This window comes from Grammomys surdaster, unplaced genomic scaffold (genome assembly GCF_004785775.1).
Source record: "Grammomys surdaster isolate TR1022 unplaced genomic scaffold, NIH_TR_1.0 125849, whole genome shotgun sequence".
Lineage (NCBI taxonomy): Eukaryota > Metazoa > Chordata > Mammalia > Rodentia > Muridae > Grammomys > Grammomys surdaster.
The window spans coordinates 1,044,644-1,060,809 of record NW_021620675.1 but is presented as its reverse complement, the minus strand read 5'-3'; the positions used below and the strand labels follow the sequence as shown (position 1 = coordinate 1,060,809).

The following is a 16,166-nucleotide window of genomic DNA, read 5'->3' as shown; positions in this document are numbered from 1 at the left end:
CCAGGAACTCAGCTATGCTGGCGTAGCTGACAACCAGGTGTGGTGATGCATTCCTTTAATCCCAGCTCTTGGTGAAGGCAAGTGAATCTCTTTAATCAGATGTCAACCTAGTCTATAACTGGAATCCAGGATAGCTAGAGCTCTGCTACACAGAGAAACCCTGTCTGAAACTACCCCTCCCCACCAAAAAAGGAAAAAAGAAAAAAAGAAACTGAGCAAGACCTCAGACATTCTTGAGTTTCTTTCCATATTGGCTTACATTTTAAATTCCCCCACTGTCTTTCAGGACAAGGTTTCACTGTAGCTGTCTGGCTGTCCTAGAACTGGCTCTACAGACCAGCTGGCCTCACCTTTGCCTCCTGAGTGCTAGGATTAAGGGTGAGCACCAACCCCTTCTGGCTCTAAAATCCCTTCTTGAGATATATTGGTATCAGATGACCCCATGTCTGTCACAGGTACATTATATCTCATGTAACCTTCATTTCCTACTATAAAGTGAAATTTAGCGGAGCTAGGAGGTCCCATGAAGGCAAAAGAAACTGAATAGCAAAAGGATTTGTGTGCGTGTGTGTGTTTTGTTTTACGCTTTTTGCTCTTTCGTAACTCTATACCATGTTGGCCTTGAACTCAGAACAGAGATCCACCAGTCTCTACTGGAGTGCTGGGATTAAAGGTGCGTACTACCATACCTGGGAAAAATAAATGTTTATTTAATTATTCTGATGTAGGTGATTTAGAGTTTCTTGCTTAGCCTCAGACAAAGCACCCACAATGGGGACAGGGACAGGTGCTGAGGCACAAATTTTAGTCATTTTCTCACAAACAAGTGTTATTTTTGAAGGGTCGTGTTGAGTCAGGGTTTCTTTGTGTAGTCCTCGCTGCCCTGGAACTCATTCTGTAGACCAGACTAGCCTCCAACCCTGAGATCCGCCTGCCTCTGCCTCTGCCTCTGCTGGTGTAAAGGCTCCACTCCCTCTTCCTCTCCATCCTCCCTGCTACAAGTGTCATGTTTTGAAAATAAAGAAGTTTTTCTCCTGGAGAAGCTGTCAGACTGAGAATCCCTGGAGGTGTGGAGTTACTACTTAGCAAACGGAAGCCCAGTGTAAACACTGGAGCAAAATTAGTCACGTCACCAGTCAGAAAAGGACTACTCTCCAGCTAGCTGCCTCCTACCCTGACCATCTCGTTTGGCTGCTCAGGGAGTTTCCTCCATTGCTCCGCCAGCCGAGTGCTAAGCCGGCATGCAGAATGAGTCCAGTACCGCAAAGCGCTTTAAGAAATATTTATTTCTTTAAAATATCAATGTATTTCTGGTCACTCCTACACCCTCACCCCAACCCGTGCTTTTGTTTTTTTGAGAACTGGTCTCTCATTATGCAGCCCTGGCTAGTCTGGAACTTAAAGAGCTATATATATCTGCCTCTGCATCTCAAGTGTTGGAATTAAAGGAGCAGGCCCAGATTATTTTAATTTTTTAAAAAAATAGATATTTAGTGTAAGAAATGTCAGCTACGCCAGCATAGCTGACTCAGTTCCTTGGATCGGCGGAGGGCTGAGGGCGAGAGAAAGAAAGACAAGGAGTCATCTGGTAAAGACCAAATGCTATATTTTCAACTGCATAGCTCCCTTTTATACTCCCCACAAAACAGGAACAAAACAGGAACAGGAACAAAACAGGAACAAGGAGACACACTCAGCAGCCTACCACCCAAGCTTCAATTTCTCCTTGAGCAGTCTTCTCGAGGGAAATGCATAGAGACGGGGGGGGGGGGGGGGGGAGCGGGCACAACAGCACAGGTGCAGAGAATGGTGACTCACAAAGAAACACTAAACCTATCAAAGATATACAAATGTGTATATACGAGGAACATTATGAAGGTTCCCACACATCCGATCTCCCTCCCCACTCCACGGCTGACTCACTTTATCTGTTACGGGAAGTAAAGGTAGACCAGTGTGTCTGCAAGCAAGACAGGAACGTCTAAATCCTAATCTTGGTGTTCCTGGGCAGTGGGGTAAGGCAAAGAACACTATCACCACTTACTAGGGAAATTTCACATCTGGTCAGGATTGAATGGTAATCTGAGAAGGATGATGGAAGCTGGAAGGACTTTCTCAGCTCTAAGTTGAGTAAACTTGATCTTATTTTCATAAATGCAGAAGAAACACAATAGGACAGACAGGAAAAATTAGATGGTAGGTAATCTCACAATCCTAGGTGTATATAGAATACACATATAGTGTGTAGGTTCCATGGTGTAATGGTGAGCACTCTGGACTCTGAATCCAGCGATCCGAGTTTAAATCTCGGTGGGACCTTTCTGTTTACCCTGAGAAGAAAGTTGTTTTCTTTCATTTAAGTGAGACTTCAGCCCTGTGTCTGAGGTATTAGACTGGGAATAAGAAAGTACTGAGAGGCCATACAGAGGAAAGTTGCCTCCTACTTCCTGGCTCCAAGTTCTTAGCCAATCAATAGACCCTAAACTCACCCAATACCTGCTGGCCCCTACACAGCTAAACTGTACCGAGATGTCTGGGTACCTGTGAGCAAGTTTTGTGGTGCAGGCTGGATCAGATGCTACAGTTGCCTTTCTACGTTGGTCTGCTTTTGTTCTGGATCTTGTTTTGCTGGTTTTCAGGTAATACTGGGAGAGCTGTGGCCGAGCATCCTCTGGAAGCCTTGCAGCTAGAGCGCATCTTCATCCTGCAGCAAAGGCTTTGGTCTAGACTCAGGGAGACAGCCAGAGGAGTTCTTGCTGGTTTCCCTGGCATGGCCTAGGGAAGAAACCCACAAGCTCCAGGTTCCCTCTGCAGGCTGTTCCCAGAATGAGAGAACCAAGGAAAAGCAAGTTACCAGAGATAAGATATATACCAACCACCATGCTGACTGCATTCATGGATAACGACATTTCGTTGTTTTTTTTTGTTTTTTTTTTTTTTTTTTTAAGATTTATTATATACACTGCATTCTTCCAGCATGTATACCTGCAGGCCAGAAGAGGGCACCAGATCTTATATAGATGGTTGTGAGCCACCATGTGTTTACTGGGAATTGAACTCAGGACCTCTGGAGGGCAGATCTTTCTAGCCCAGATAATGGCATTTCTTAGGGGACATGTTGAAGTGTTCGGAGGACTGCGGTTTTCATAATAAACATTGGACACATTGAAAAGGTATTTTTTAAGTTAGTTAAATGTATAACAGAAAGCCTCAATTCACTAATACAAATAGTTAAAAATAAGTCAGCTAACTTGCTAACCCAAGGCTGTCACAGAAGATGCAGGGAAACAAAGATCAATTGAGTGCTCCAAAGATCCTCGGGCTGTAGAAGATAGGGAAAGTGCCCAAGGGTAAATTCCTTAAGAATGAGAACATTATTGAAACACCCATCTGTTCCTGTGCTGTTTTAGCTTTCTCTGGAAAAACTCCCACCAAAGGGCTCAAGGACTTGCTAATTAAATTCTGCCAGGTGGTGAGCTGGCTCAGATAAAATTCACACTGGGTCCCAAGGCCACAGAAACCAGGGACAGTTCTCGTGAGATCCGTTTACACACATTACAGATGTTTGAAACAGCCAATTGTGTATGACTGTGCCACAACCCCTTCCCCCCCCCCCCCCCCGCCTTTACCTTTAAATATCCTGAGCTGTTAGATCTCAGCGTCGAATCCTCTGTCTCCTACGTGAGACACGTTTCAATCCGAAGCTTCGTATAGTAAAGATCCTGACTTATGTTATTACAGCAAGAGGTCTCTGGAGTGTCTTTGGGGGTCGCATCGTACCTGAGTCTATTTTTGGTTCTGGGAAGTCTTTCAACATAAACTTGAGAGAAAAAGTGAATACAAACTCACATTCCTTTGTATAGACGTAAGCATTTGAAGCTAACCTTCATTGTCACTTATATTACTGTTTTGGATTCTGGGGTTTGCATCTTAGATGTGATGGATTTGGGGCACACTGGCTCTAAACATGGCACCTTGGTACATTAATTATGTTAAGCAGAAGCTGAAAAGACACTCACTCCTCCCTGTCCTTCCTCCCTGGAAGTAGGTGCCAAGACCCTCATGAGAGAGGTGCTATTGTGTAGCAATTCCTAGGAGATTAAAACCTTCCATATTGGAGGTACTCTAAGAGACAGATTTAAAGGGGAAGTAAACGACAGCTGTTCTAAGGGGAAGTTCAGACACCAGATGCATTTTTTTAAAGGGAGATGGAGTGAAACACTGTATCCTGCAAAGAAGCTCAAGGAGTAAACAACTCAATAGCTTCAGGAAGTTCCTGAAACTGACCAGAGTCTCTAGGGCCCTCCCTTCACAAGCACATACATACAAGCTGTGAAGAGTACAGAGAGATGCTCTCAGACTACCTGAGCTTCCTGGGAAGCACACTGTCCTACCTGTTGAGCGGCCTGCAGGTTGTGCAGTGCACTCCAGGCTTCCAGCTTTTGTGAACTGCCATCCATGCTATGAAGGGCTTTGGTGATGCAGCAGCTGCCTTTGAGTTGTTTCTGCTTCTGTAAGTAACCCCAGCAAAATTCACTGGTTAGCCTGTGGCCTTGGTGGTTTCTTCTCTGTTTCCTATCTGAGATGATTTGGTGTGTGGGAGTGAGTTTATAGCTCTCTAATACAGTGTGGTTCTCAACCATCTTAAGACTACTACCCTTTAATACAGTTCCTCATGTTGTAGTGATTCCCAAACATAAAACTGGCTTGTTGCTATGCTTCATAACTGTAACTTTGCTGCTACTGCTATGAATTGTAAATGTATGATGTGCAAGATATCATATATGTGACTCCTAAGGGGTAGTGACCCACAGGTTGAGAACCACTGCTCTAAGAGTTATGTCAACAGGAGGGGCCTTCACTAAGATTCAGAGAGGGAGGAGCATCTTTATCTTTGGAGACAAGAACACAGAGGAGGGAACAGGAGGCCTGGCTGAGTTTCCCTGAGTGTTAGCAGTGTGCCCCAGACCTCTGGCCCTGGCATTGCTTCTCCACAGCCTGCTGTTCCTCAGAGCTCGTGTCTGAATCCTCTGGTTCACTTACTTCCTCTTGTCAGTCATGAGAATGAACTAGATGTTAGGTTGGAACCCCGGTTCATTTCCTACCCCCTCCCTCAAGCTAGAAAACCCCATCTACCTCCTTTCCCCAACTCTACCCACACAGAGAAACTCCCCCACGTGCTTGGAGAAAACTCTGGGCTAACATGCCATTATTTCTCTTTGAGTTTCTAGAAACCCACCCAAGAGTGTCTGCTCAAGGGCTCAGTTTTTGACCCTGTATGGACACATTCCACCTCCTAGATACACGTCAGCATCCCGCACCAGAGACCCATAAAAAACTGTTGCTCTAGCCTGGATTTGTGACTTCACTGACCTCTCCCTGTGAGATCCGTGAACCCATCCAGGAGCTGCCTCCTAATAAACCTGCCTTTATCTACTTTTAATCTGTTCTAATCTGGCCTATATCTACATCACTGAGGGAAAGAAAAAGCTTATCACTAAAGAGCAGATGGAAGAGTGAAGGCTGTCTAGCAGGTTCTCTGAAAGTCCCTGAGGAGCAGACCTGCTGGGAACTCAGGTTCTGGGATCCCTCAGCCCAGGAATGGCTGCTGCACAGAGAAGACAAGTGTCCTGTCTGTCACAGGGTCTGCAGCATGGATAACTACCGAGGATGTAACATATATACAATCGGTTTTACAATGCCTTGTCTGAGGTGTTGTGCCCCAAGTAGGAAAGCTCCTATTCAGTGAGCCCATGCAGTGTGTCAGCCACCACCGAAGAGCTGTGTGTTCATTTATTTCTCAGTTGTTCTTTAAAACAGGTCTGTGTCATGGGAGCAGGCTTCATTAAATGTAAGAGGAACAAGGAGAGATGGGCCCAAGGACACACCTCCACAGGTAGAGAAATCAAGACTAAGGGCATTGAGGAGACACATGAAAGCCGAGGAAGCCAATCCAGAAGGCAGAGGTGATCCCGGGAGGAAATCCCCAGAGATGCATAGAGATGTGTGTGGAGACCAGGGATCCATACAGAACAGCAGTGGTGATGTTGGAAAGGGGACAGAGCCAGAAGGAAATGATAGGAAGAAAGAGGATGAGGATAGACAGGAAGGGCAGGTATCAGTGGGGAAACAGGAAGCCATGGCACCCACAGCTGTTGGGTACAGTCAGAGGAGGAACACAGCAGTGAAGCCAAAGAGGGCAGAGAGATTGAGGGTGCTGGAGACCCAAGAGGGACAGAGCGGGTAGATCTGGTTCTTGATAGCCTGTCCCCATTTTGTTCTCAGCCTTTGGGTGTTCATGGTCCTAAATGGTGGGTGAAGCAGGGTCAGCAGTGGGAAGGAGCAGGGTCATGTTATAGGTGTGAATCAGGAGTCCAGGGAGCACCTGCTGGGATTTCCAGCTCATTGTGGACCAGAAAAAAGAGCTGTAGCAGAAACCCATGAATAGTAATAAGCAACCAAGAGCCTTTATAAAGACCACTTGCAAGTGGTTGATGGAGCTGGGAAAGGGTCATGAGAGTCATGGCTCTATGTGTGGTCTGTGTGGCATCCCTGCCTCTACATGTATGCTCCACACTTTCTCCTATCTCTCACGTGCGTCCCTCGTGGGCAGGGGCTTCCAGGCTTTCTGGCCACTGACTTTTTTGACATCTTCATCCTGAGTCTTCTCTCCGTCTTCCTCATTTGCCACAGTCTGCTGGACTTCAGCCTGGGCTCTGCAGAGGCAGGGTAGGCAGCAGACCCAGAAAGTGGGGAACAGACACCAAAGGAATCAAAAAGTGGGGGACAGGGATCTTAAGGCCTGGTGTAGGGTGGACAGAAACACAGAAGGCAGGAGGCAGGGAGCACAAGAAGGAGCTAGAGACTTGAAAAAAGGAGGGGGAGGAAGCCTGCCCAACTGCCGGCTTGCAGTCTTACCTGCCTGGAAAGAGTTTCTAAGGCCCTGTCCTCTGGCCTTTCTCTGCATAGGTCCCAGTGTCCCACCGTGTCCAGGCTGGTGCTGTACTCCGGTCTATCTGTGGGCCTTGTTGGAATCCACACACTTGGCTCTCCCTGGGATCATTTTTGCTAACCAGAGTCCTTCTTTTCTCTCTGTACTGGGAGTCTTGGATAATGGACCCTATCCACAGACAACCCTCTTGTTAGAGAAAGATTGTCCTAAGGGAAATGGCTGTGTAGCATGGGTAGTGGCTCTGGGATTTCTTGAGTGAAGTGGCAGGAGAGCCAGCAAACGACACACACCACTCACAGTAAATAAACAGTGAAGGCCAGGCGGGTCTGGTGGCCTATTTTTGTAATCTCTAAGCACTTCAGAAATTGACTCAAGAATGTTAGAGATTCAAGGCCATCTATGATAGGTAAGAACAGCCTGTGCTATTTGAAACTCTGTCTCAAAAGCCAAAACCAGAAGGGGCTGGAGAGATAGCTACATAGTTAAGAACTCTTGTTGCTCTTGCAGAGGACCTGGGTATGATGTTCACCAGCTGACAATTATCTGTAACTACATTTTCAGAACATCTACTTTGGTGGACAACAAAAAATTATGTGCTACACATACAAAAATATATGTACATACATACATACATACATACATACATACATACACATGCAGGTATAACACTCAGTTGCACATAAGAAAAAGTAAATCTAAAAATAAAAATAAGGCTGGTTATTGTAGTACACACTCTTAATCCCACCACCCAGGAGGCAGAGGCAATCAGATCTGTGTGAGTTCTAGGCCAGCCAAGGCTACATAGTGATATGCCTTTTGAAAACAAGAAGTCAGATCTACAGTGTAGTCCCAGGTATCAGACATACACAGTGTTTCCAGATCTATAATGAGGAAGAAAAGAACACGAGGATCCCCTATCCCGTATGTGTCATTACAGGTGAAACTACACTTATCTTAATTTAAAAAATTAAAACCATGGTGGGAGCTTGACCTGTTACTTATGTCCTTAGTCCCAGTTACTTTGAAGATAAAGCAAGAGGACCTAAAGTTCAAGGTCTGTGTAGACTACAGAGCGAAGTCACAGCCAGTCCTGGCAATTCAGCAAATAAAAGGTGAAAAGAAAGCTGGGGATCTGTGGAAGAATGCTTTGCTAGCAGCAGCAGGGTATCCTAAGTGTATCACACTATATACCTCAGGAACAACAACTTAGGTAGAATTTGGAACTAGAGAGTTTTCTCAGTAAGTAAAGGCCTCTAGGCCTGACCACCTTGTCTTCTAAACCCCACCTGGCTATCACATATACTAAGATGAATGAATAAATAATTTAAAAAGTCTTTAAAGATAGAATTTTCTTCCTAGTCTAGTGGCCATACCATCCTGAATTCACCCAGTCACCCCTGATCTGAGGCAGGTAAGAGGAGTCAGACCTGGGTAGTACTAGCACAGGAGAGTTTGAATTCTCAAAACAAGCAGCTTACCCGAGTGCCTTAGTCACAGTAACTGAGCAGCAGGGATTTGGAAAAGCTAGAGAGCCAAAGACAGCAGTTAGCTCCTAGACTACACAGACACCCCATCTGACTGCCTCTCCTTCCCTCACAGAAATCAGGCCAGGATCCCCAACCTGTAGTCTGTCTTTCCAGGCACAGGGAGCTTGACACCTGAAAATGTCCACAGTCCCCATGCCTCCATGCCACACTAAGAAATACTGACTTAAATATTTGCTTTAAATCAGAGAAAACTCCTATGACGGGAACACTTGTCACAAATGTCCTCACTACATATGTATGCACCCTATAAAAAAAGAACATAACAAGCTCATCATATATGGTGGCTCACAAGTGCCTGTAACACCAGCTCTGGGAGGATCTGACCTCTGACCTCTGAGAACACCCAAACCTCCTATACAGAGACACAACAGAATTAAACATATATCTCTAAAATATTTTTTTAAAAACACAGAGAAAATATCAAAAGATACCATAACGAATCTCCATACTCCCACCACTTGAAAGTACGGTTACAGGTTATAACGTGTGTTACAGTAATCTTCGTCTTTTGCAGAAGTACAGATAGGCATATATCGAGTGCAAGTTGAAACCAGTCAGGAAAAGCATACACCTGGAGGGCCTTGAGCCTTGAGCCAGGAGAGCAATTCGGGGCTGCGGGGAAGAGCTAGACTCAAGCGAAGGAGCTGGAGAGGTAGCTGTCATGCACAGGACAGGACAGGACGGGGGAGGGGCGTGCCGTGCCCCCCCCCCCCCGTCGCTGCGGATGGGGCGTGGTCTGTGCAGGTGGGGCGCAGAGACGGGCAGGGGAGGGCAGGGCGACTTTGCCTCCTCCCAGGTGGTGGCGCGCTGGTCGGCAGGGAACGCGTAGAAGGGTAGCGAGAGTGACTGGGACAACATCCTAGACGTCAGCGCGTGGGCGTGGTCTATGCAGATGAGGGTCGCGCAGGGGCTGCCGCGTCCGCAGCCGCCGGGAAAACGGGAGAGATTTCGTGCGCGGCGTGGGAGAGATCGCGGATCCTCTGGTGTCAGAGGAGGGCTTGGATGGCGTTTGCGTCCGGGGAGGCCCGCGGTCGGGCGGGGCGGAGTGACCATGCGTTAAGGGTGGAGGGGCGGCGGGTGTGAGTCGGGGCTGGGAGTGGAGAAAGCATACTTACCTGGCAGGGGAGATACTATGATCAGGAAGGTGGTTTCCCCAGGGCGAGGCTCACCCATTGCACTTGGGGTGTGCTGACTCCTGCGATTTCCCCAAATGCGGGAAACTCGACTGCATAATTTGTGGTAGTGGGGGACTGCGTTCGCGCTCTCCCCTGACATTTCTGGTGTGAAAAAACAAGGTTGTTCTCCATTACCGTGATTTCCCCTTGTCAGTGATCTGGTTATGCAGGGGTTTTTGTACCACACTGTACGCTGTCCACTACAAACCCTGAAGATAGGGTACAAGGCCGCTGTGTTCTCTCTGCCTCCTGACTGGGGAGAATTGAGAGCTTGCGAGTCCAGACACCACGTTTACAAGTTTCTTAACTGTGATTCGAAAGATGAGCCATTGACTCCACTTTTGCCCGAAGTAAGCCCAGGACCCCAAACTTGCAACTGCAGTGTGTTTGTCTCCTGCGACAAAAGAACCGATAGCTCCTCCAACTCAGAGCACACAGATTTTGGGGCCTGGGGTTTCTTTGGCGGCAGGCGTGTTCCCGAGCCCGGCCCGGCCTGTCCGGTCCGTGACAGCTACCTCTCCAGCTCCTTCGCTTGAGGCTAGCTCTCCCCCGCATCCCCGAATTGCTCTCCCGGCTCAAGGCTCAAGCCCCCCTGGGTTCCAGATTCTCCCTCCAAATAACTCTCAGTTCTGGAGGGAACTGCCTCAGCTTCCTTCTCCACACAAACCAACCGAACCCGCCTTGCAAGACTTGCGTTCTTTGGGATGCTGTTTTCCTCCGGTCTTCCCTCCGTGGAGACACCAAACAAAAACGACCCCGACAATGGCCATCGGTTAATAAAAGCCATTTCTCAACGTGAGGTGCTAAGAGAAAAACTTTGCCACGCGTATGCTTTTCCTGATCTGTACTTTTGCAAAATACGAAGATTACTGTAACACACGTTATAACCTGTAACCGTACTTTCAAGTGGTGAGAGTATGGAGATTCGTTATGGTATCTTTCGATATTTTCTCTGTGTTTTAAAAAAAATATTTTAGAGATATATGTTTAATTCTGTTGTGTCTCTGTATAGGAGGTTTGGGTGTTCTCAGAGGTCAGAGGTCAGATCCTCCCAGAGCTGGTGTTACAGGCACTTGTGAGCCACCATATGTGGCTTTTAGCCAGCTAACCATCCCTCGTTCTTATTTGAGTTTTTAAATTCAAAATGTGGATGACCTGTCTTTTAAGAACAGACTGTGGAACGGATGTGGGGTAAGCAAGAGCAATGTATGAGGGGAAGAAAATCCCAGGTTTAGAAAAGTGTTGGTGAAGATGGGTATTTGTAGGCATATACACTGAAGATAAAGGAGAATGTAATAAAAGTTTATTTATTTATTTACTTATTTATTTATTTATTTATTTATTTTTGTAGCTCACTTAGGTCAAGGTGTCCTATAACTCACTATGGTCCATCCACCTGCCTCTGCTCCCCAAACTAGGATTGAAGCCCAGAAGAAGGGTTTTGTTCTGGACATTTTGGGTGGTTTGTTGTTTGTTTTGTTATTGTTTTTGGTTTAGTGGTTTTGATTTTTGAGACTGGGTTTCTCCATGCACTAGCCCACCTGCTTCTGTGCTGGGTCACCGCACGGGGCTTTTGTTCCGTTTTGGTTTAAGAGGGCTATTTGGAGGCAGTTGTAAGACAATGATTATGGGGTGGCCACCAGATCACGCGGGCATTAGGGGGTAATATGCTTATCACATGGTCTCTCTTCTGGTTTTAAACAAATACACAGTTGACTTTCTTCGTAGTGGTCTATCAGCAAAGTGATTTTGAGCATGTTTTCAGGAGCCATGCTACCCTGCTTTCAAATTCCGAGGTTGAAATTTCATGTCAGTAGATGTGGCTGTCTCTGTCCCCAGTGTTCTCACATCCTTTCTCCCGGCATCATTGTCCACCAAGGTCCTCTGCTAAGCACGTATTACCCTGAGCTAGCCAAATTCTGCCATCTTTCTGCTGTTTCTCTCAGTTCTTGGGTAGAATCTGTTATCGGTGTCTGTCAGAAAGCCAGTAAGCCCATTGTCTGTATTTACAGCCGACTACCTCCAACAACCAGGCATTTAGTTCTGCATTATATACCCACAGCTCTCACCAAAGCCCCCACCCCCACCCCGCACCACTTCCCAGGCTCTTGTGTTCCCATTAACACACTTGTAACATCCAAGTTCCGCACTAGTCCCCAGGCTGTTTTGGCTTGCACGCTTCTCTCCCCTGCAGCTATCTGCCCCCCTTAAAACTGGCAAGGCTTTTCCTACCTTTCCTGTTCTCTCTGTCCCCGAGAGATTGCCATGGAACTTTAAAACTGACCAATAAACAGTGCTTTCTCCCCATGGAGTGGTCCACATCCGATGTTTCACTGTGTTGTCGATTAGGCTGTGGACACTCTTCCACTGCGCTGTCTGCAATCCTCTTTTTCACCTTTGATTTGTGGTGAGGTGTTACTAAATTGTACAGGATGACTATAGTCCAGGCTGGACTTGCGTTTGTGATCCTCTTGCCTCAGCCTGGCACACTCTGTGGATTACTAGCCTGGTAAGTAGGCTCGGCTTTTGTTTTCAACAGTTCACACAGCCACTGAAGGAGACCCAATGACTAGGCCACTTTCCCTTGAGAGGCGGGGAAATGGGTTTGTTTTTAGTGCCCGTGGAGTTCCCAAGTGAGGACCTTTGCCAGATTCGAACAGCTTAGAGGATGGAGGAAACATTCCTCCAAAAAGCAGGTCTGCTTTTCTCATTCTGGAGTCCTCGGAGGACTAAAAGCCCTCCGGGACATTTTTTCTTTTGAAGTCCTGTGCTGGAATGTCTTTCTCTCCGAGCGCACGCGCGCGTGTCCGTGGGTGCTCGGCGTGCTCTGGAAAAGTGAAGCCGCAGGGCACGCGGCGGGTGCAGCGGCTCGACGCACCTTCACGCGGGCCCGCGGGGGCCCCGGGTGGAGGCTGAGGGCGCTACCTGAGTGGACGAGTGAGCGGCGGTGGTGACCAGTAGAGGGCAGGCGACTCTTGAGACTGAGAAACTGGAATCCCGTGTTGGGAGGAGGTCTGAGGCACAGAGCTGAGTTACACCGGGTTAATATGCAAATTTGCTAAAGACAACTACTGTCCTAGGTGTCTTGATTTAGTTTCTGGAACGCTGGGATTGGGTAGATCACAAAAGCCAGAGACAAGGCGGAAGTAAAAAAATGTATTCTAAGATTAGCAAATGAATTTACAGCCTTTATTTCACATGTCTCTGTGGCGCAATCGGTTAGCGCGTTCGGCTGTTAACCGAAAGGTTGGTGGTTCGAGCCCACCCAGGGACGGTGTGTTTTGCCTAGTTAAAATTCTCTCTAGCCATTTAAAATTAGATTTGTCATCCTTAAAGAGTCTGAGGAGTCCTTAGATAATGTGGGAAGACTCCGATTCCACAAAGACTTCTATTCTAACCTGCTACTAATTCAGCAAACGTAGACTTTTCCATAGTCTATGTCTGGGGTCTCAGAACTTACTCCAGATTCCCTAAATATTTCTCTGCTTCACAATTTATTGACAGTATTCCATGCTGGTCCTCCACCCAGTCCTCAGAATAAGACTTTGAAGGAATTACCCACTTTCCCAACTGTGGAAAAGGGCTAATAGAAAAACCTCTTCGCAAATTCACTCAACATTTGATGAGAAAAAACGTTTGTGTACGCAAATCAACGTTGATTAAACATTAGCCAATATAGTAGTTTTCAGTTGCAACATCAATATTTTCATATTTATCTCAGTCTTATTTCCTCCGTCCTCTTGTTCTTTTAAAGCAGGAGAGTTGGGATTAAATTTATTCACCTACTTTAGCCTTTTCCCTTTCTTTTCTTTTTTCTTTCGTTTCTTTTTTAGGCGAGGAGGTATTGTCCACTCTTAATTTTGAAACAGAGTTTTATGAATGGCCAAGCCTGCCATTCTAAGTGTGTAAAATCAAGTAGGCTTTGACTTGTGACCTTTGCACCTCTGCTTCTGGAGGTAGGTGAGATTATACACCTGCACTGCCAGGCCTGACAACCCACAGATATGTTACATTTCTCCCTAGTTGTTGAAAAAGGAAACAACAGCAAAGTGTCTTTGCTGCCAGTGATCTGATTAAAACACCTCAGTCGGGATATCCTGTTCAAAGTAAGACATTTGCTGGGCATGACATTGCACCCCTTTAATCCCAGCACTCAGGAGGCAGAGGCAGGCAGATCTCTATGAGTTCAAGGCCAACCTGGTCTACAGAGTAAGACTGTCTCCAAGGGGAAAAGAGGTGAGAATTCTGTAGTTGGTAGGCTGAGGTCAGAGGACTTTGGGGAGACGTAGCACAACCCTAAGAGCGCGCATGTGCATTCTCCCCCTCCCCCACAGTCACATCTGAGCAGCACTGTCCTAACCACAAGTGTGAGAAACACCACCCATTGTCAGTTCTAATAGTGACTTTCACTTCTTTACCAATTAGGTTTTTTAGCCTTGCCCATCCCTCTCATTCTCTAGATAAAAAATTAAGATTTCCATGGAGGAAACATGGAAACATGGGAGGCTGACACAGAAGCATCATACTTCCAGGGCTAGACTGAGCTGCAGAATGAGTTCAGGTCCAGCCTGGGCAAATAAACGGAAATCTTGTCTCCAACAAAAAGTAAAAAGGCTTTGGTGGGGTTGAGGACTTAGCTGAGTGGGAGAGCAGTTTACATAACCAACACAAAAGCTCTGGATTTGATCTCCAATACCCAGAGTATAACTCAATAGTAACGTGTTTGCCTAGGTAGAAACTCTCCTACAGTTCTTCTGTGGATGCTATTTGGTCTTCTTAAAGCAGAGTCTTGGATGAGATGAAGGGATGGAGGAAAGTTGACATGGAACAGGGCCCCAGGGCCCCACGAATCTGAAATCCCTGGCTGGAATCTTTGTAAATTTAGAGTTTGGAATAAATGGGGTAAAGTTTTGGAGTCATTTGCAGGTTTGTTTATCATCGTCATCATCGTTACGATTAATGGTTATTTTGTTGTTGCTGGGATTTTTTTTTTTTGTCGTTTTGTTATTTTTTTTTCAGCCAAGGATTCATTTAACTGAGGCCGATTATAGAACACCTTGTGCCTTCTCCTCCTAAGATCAGTTTAAAACAGTGGTGTAAATGAAAATTTAGATGCTTACGATTCTATTGCCAGCTGAGATGAGAATCAAAATTGCAAGGAGCAGGGTTGTTGTTTTTTTTTAAACAAAAACAAACAAACAAACAAAAAACAAAACCAGAAGTAGTAGTAAAAGAAAGCGCCCAACGTGGGGCTCGAACCCACGACCCTGAGATTAAGAGTCTCATGCTCTACCGACTGAGCTAGCCGGGCCCTACCAGTGTTCCTTTTTCTGTGTCTTTATAATGCTTCTGTACAGTGGCGCAATTGTTCCAGTTGTTCTTGGCTTTAGCCAAGTTCCAGAATCTATAATTTAGTGCCTTTTATCTGATACACTTGATGCCAGAGACAAGTGGGTCTCTCTGCTTCCTCCAGCTCTTTCTGAATGGAATCACTCTGAGAGCTGGGTTTCTGGGGCGCGTGGCACTGAGGAGCAGCCGAGCGAGCGCGCGGACGCGGAAGGCAGTCCTTTGTGGCGTCCGGGTAGTGCCGAACGGGTGTGAGGACACTTGCATTTCCGGAAGCTGGCTCATCTACCCTGGTGCCTTTTTCAATGTAGACCTCAGTGATGATGGCTCTGGGTGTGAGGAATTCTTACTGGGAAAATAGGTACTATTTATTCTTCTTCGCCAGACGTTTGTTTTTAACACCAAGTTTGTGACACCCAAGTAACAAGGTCATCTAGTGTAGAATCGACAGAGACACAGGCGCTCTGCTCCCTAAGTGTTTGGTTCTCCCACAGATAGTGGAGGTGCCAAGTTTCGGTATCGCCGGACTACTTCTCCCTTGCGATGGGGAAGGTGGGAAGAGGATCCTTTGCAGATCTGGCTCGTCCCAAGAGTTTAGGATCCTCGTATTGGATAAGCAGCGTGAAATTATTTAAGTGACTCAGTTTTACCACAAAGACAAAATCAGAATTTTGTTAATTAGTAAATAAAAAGGCTGCAAAGGGACGGTACTACTAAATGCCGTGACTCGGATTCGAACCGAGGTTGCTGCGGCCACAACGCAGAGTACTAACCACTATACGATCACGGCGAGCCACCGGGGAAGCAGCGGGTTGCGGCCTCAATTTAATGGCCTTTGAATGAGAGTACCCTTCCTGAGTTGTCTGGTTTATTTAATATACTCTATATGGCCGAAATGTCAAAACTCTGGCTTTATAACCCTGATGCTTCCGCAATACTAGCGCGAGCATCAACTACTCGCTTCCCGGGATTTCCTGACCTGGGATGAGGAACCGCCGCCCGCCGCCCGCCGCCCGCCGCCCGCCGCCCGCCGCCCGCCGCCCGCCTATGTTGTTTCTCTCCAAAGAAGCAAGCCTTTTTGAAGGCATTCCCAAACCACATTCCCATTTACGTCTCCACTCTGTGCTCTGGAGTCAATGGTTTTGT

General features: G+C 46.7%; 5 non-coding genes across 5 annotated transcripts; 3 read left to right on the top strand and 2 right to left on the bottom strand.

Annotated features, from left to right (window-relative positions):
• Positions 1-2,247: 2,247 nt before the first annotated feature.
• Trnaq-cug lies at positions 2,248-2,319 on the top strand. Its single transcript has one exon. It is a non-coding gene; the product is annotated as a tRNA-Gln (tRNA).
• Positions 2,320-9,606: 7,287 nt separating this feature from the next.
• LOC114640778 lies at positions 9,607-9,770 on the top strand. Its single transcript, XR_003714200.1, has one exon. It is a non-coding gene; the product is annotated as a U1 spliceosomal RNA (small nuclear RNA).
• Positions 9,771-12,874: 3,104 nt separating this feature from the next.
• On the top strand, positions 12,875-12,948 carry Trnan-guu. Its single transcript has one exon. It is a non-coding gene; the product is annotated as a tRNA-Asn (tRNA).
• A 1,964-nt stretch (positions 12,949-14,912) lies between these two features.
• Positions 14,913-14,985, bottom strand: Trnak-cuu. The gene has a single exon. It is a non-coding gene; the product is annotated as a tRNA-Lys (tRNA).
• A 753-nt stretch (positions 14,986-15,738) lies between these two features.
• Positions 15,739-15,810, bottom strand: Trnah-gug. Its single transcript has one exon. It is a non-coding gene; the product is annotated as a tRNA-His (tRNA).
• Positions 15,811-16,166: the final 356 nt, after the last annotated feature.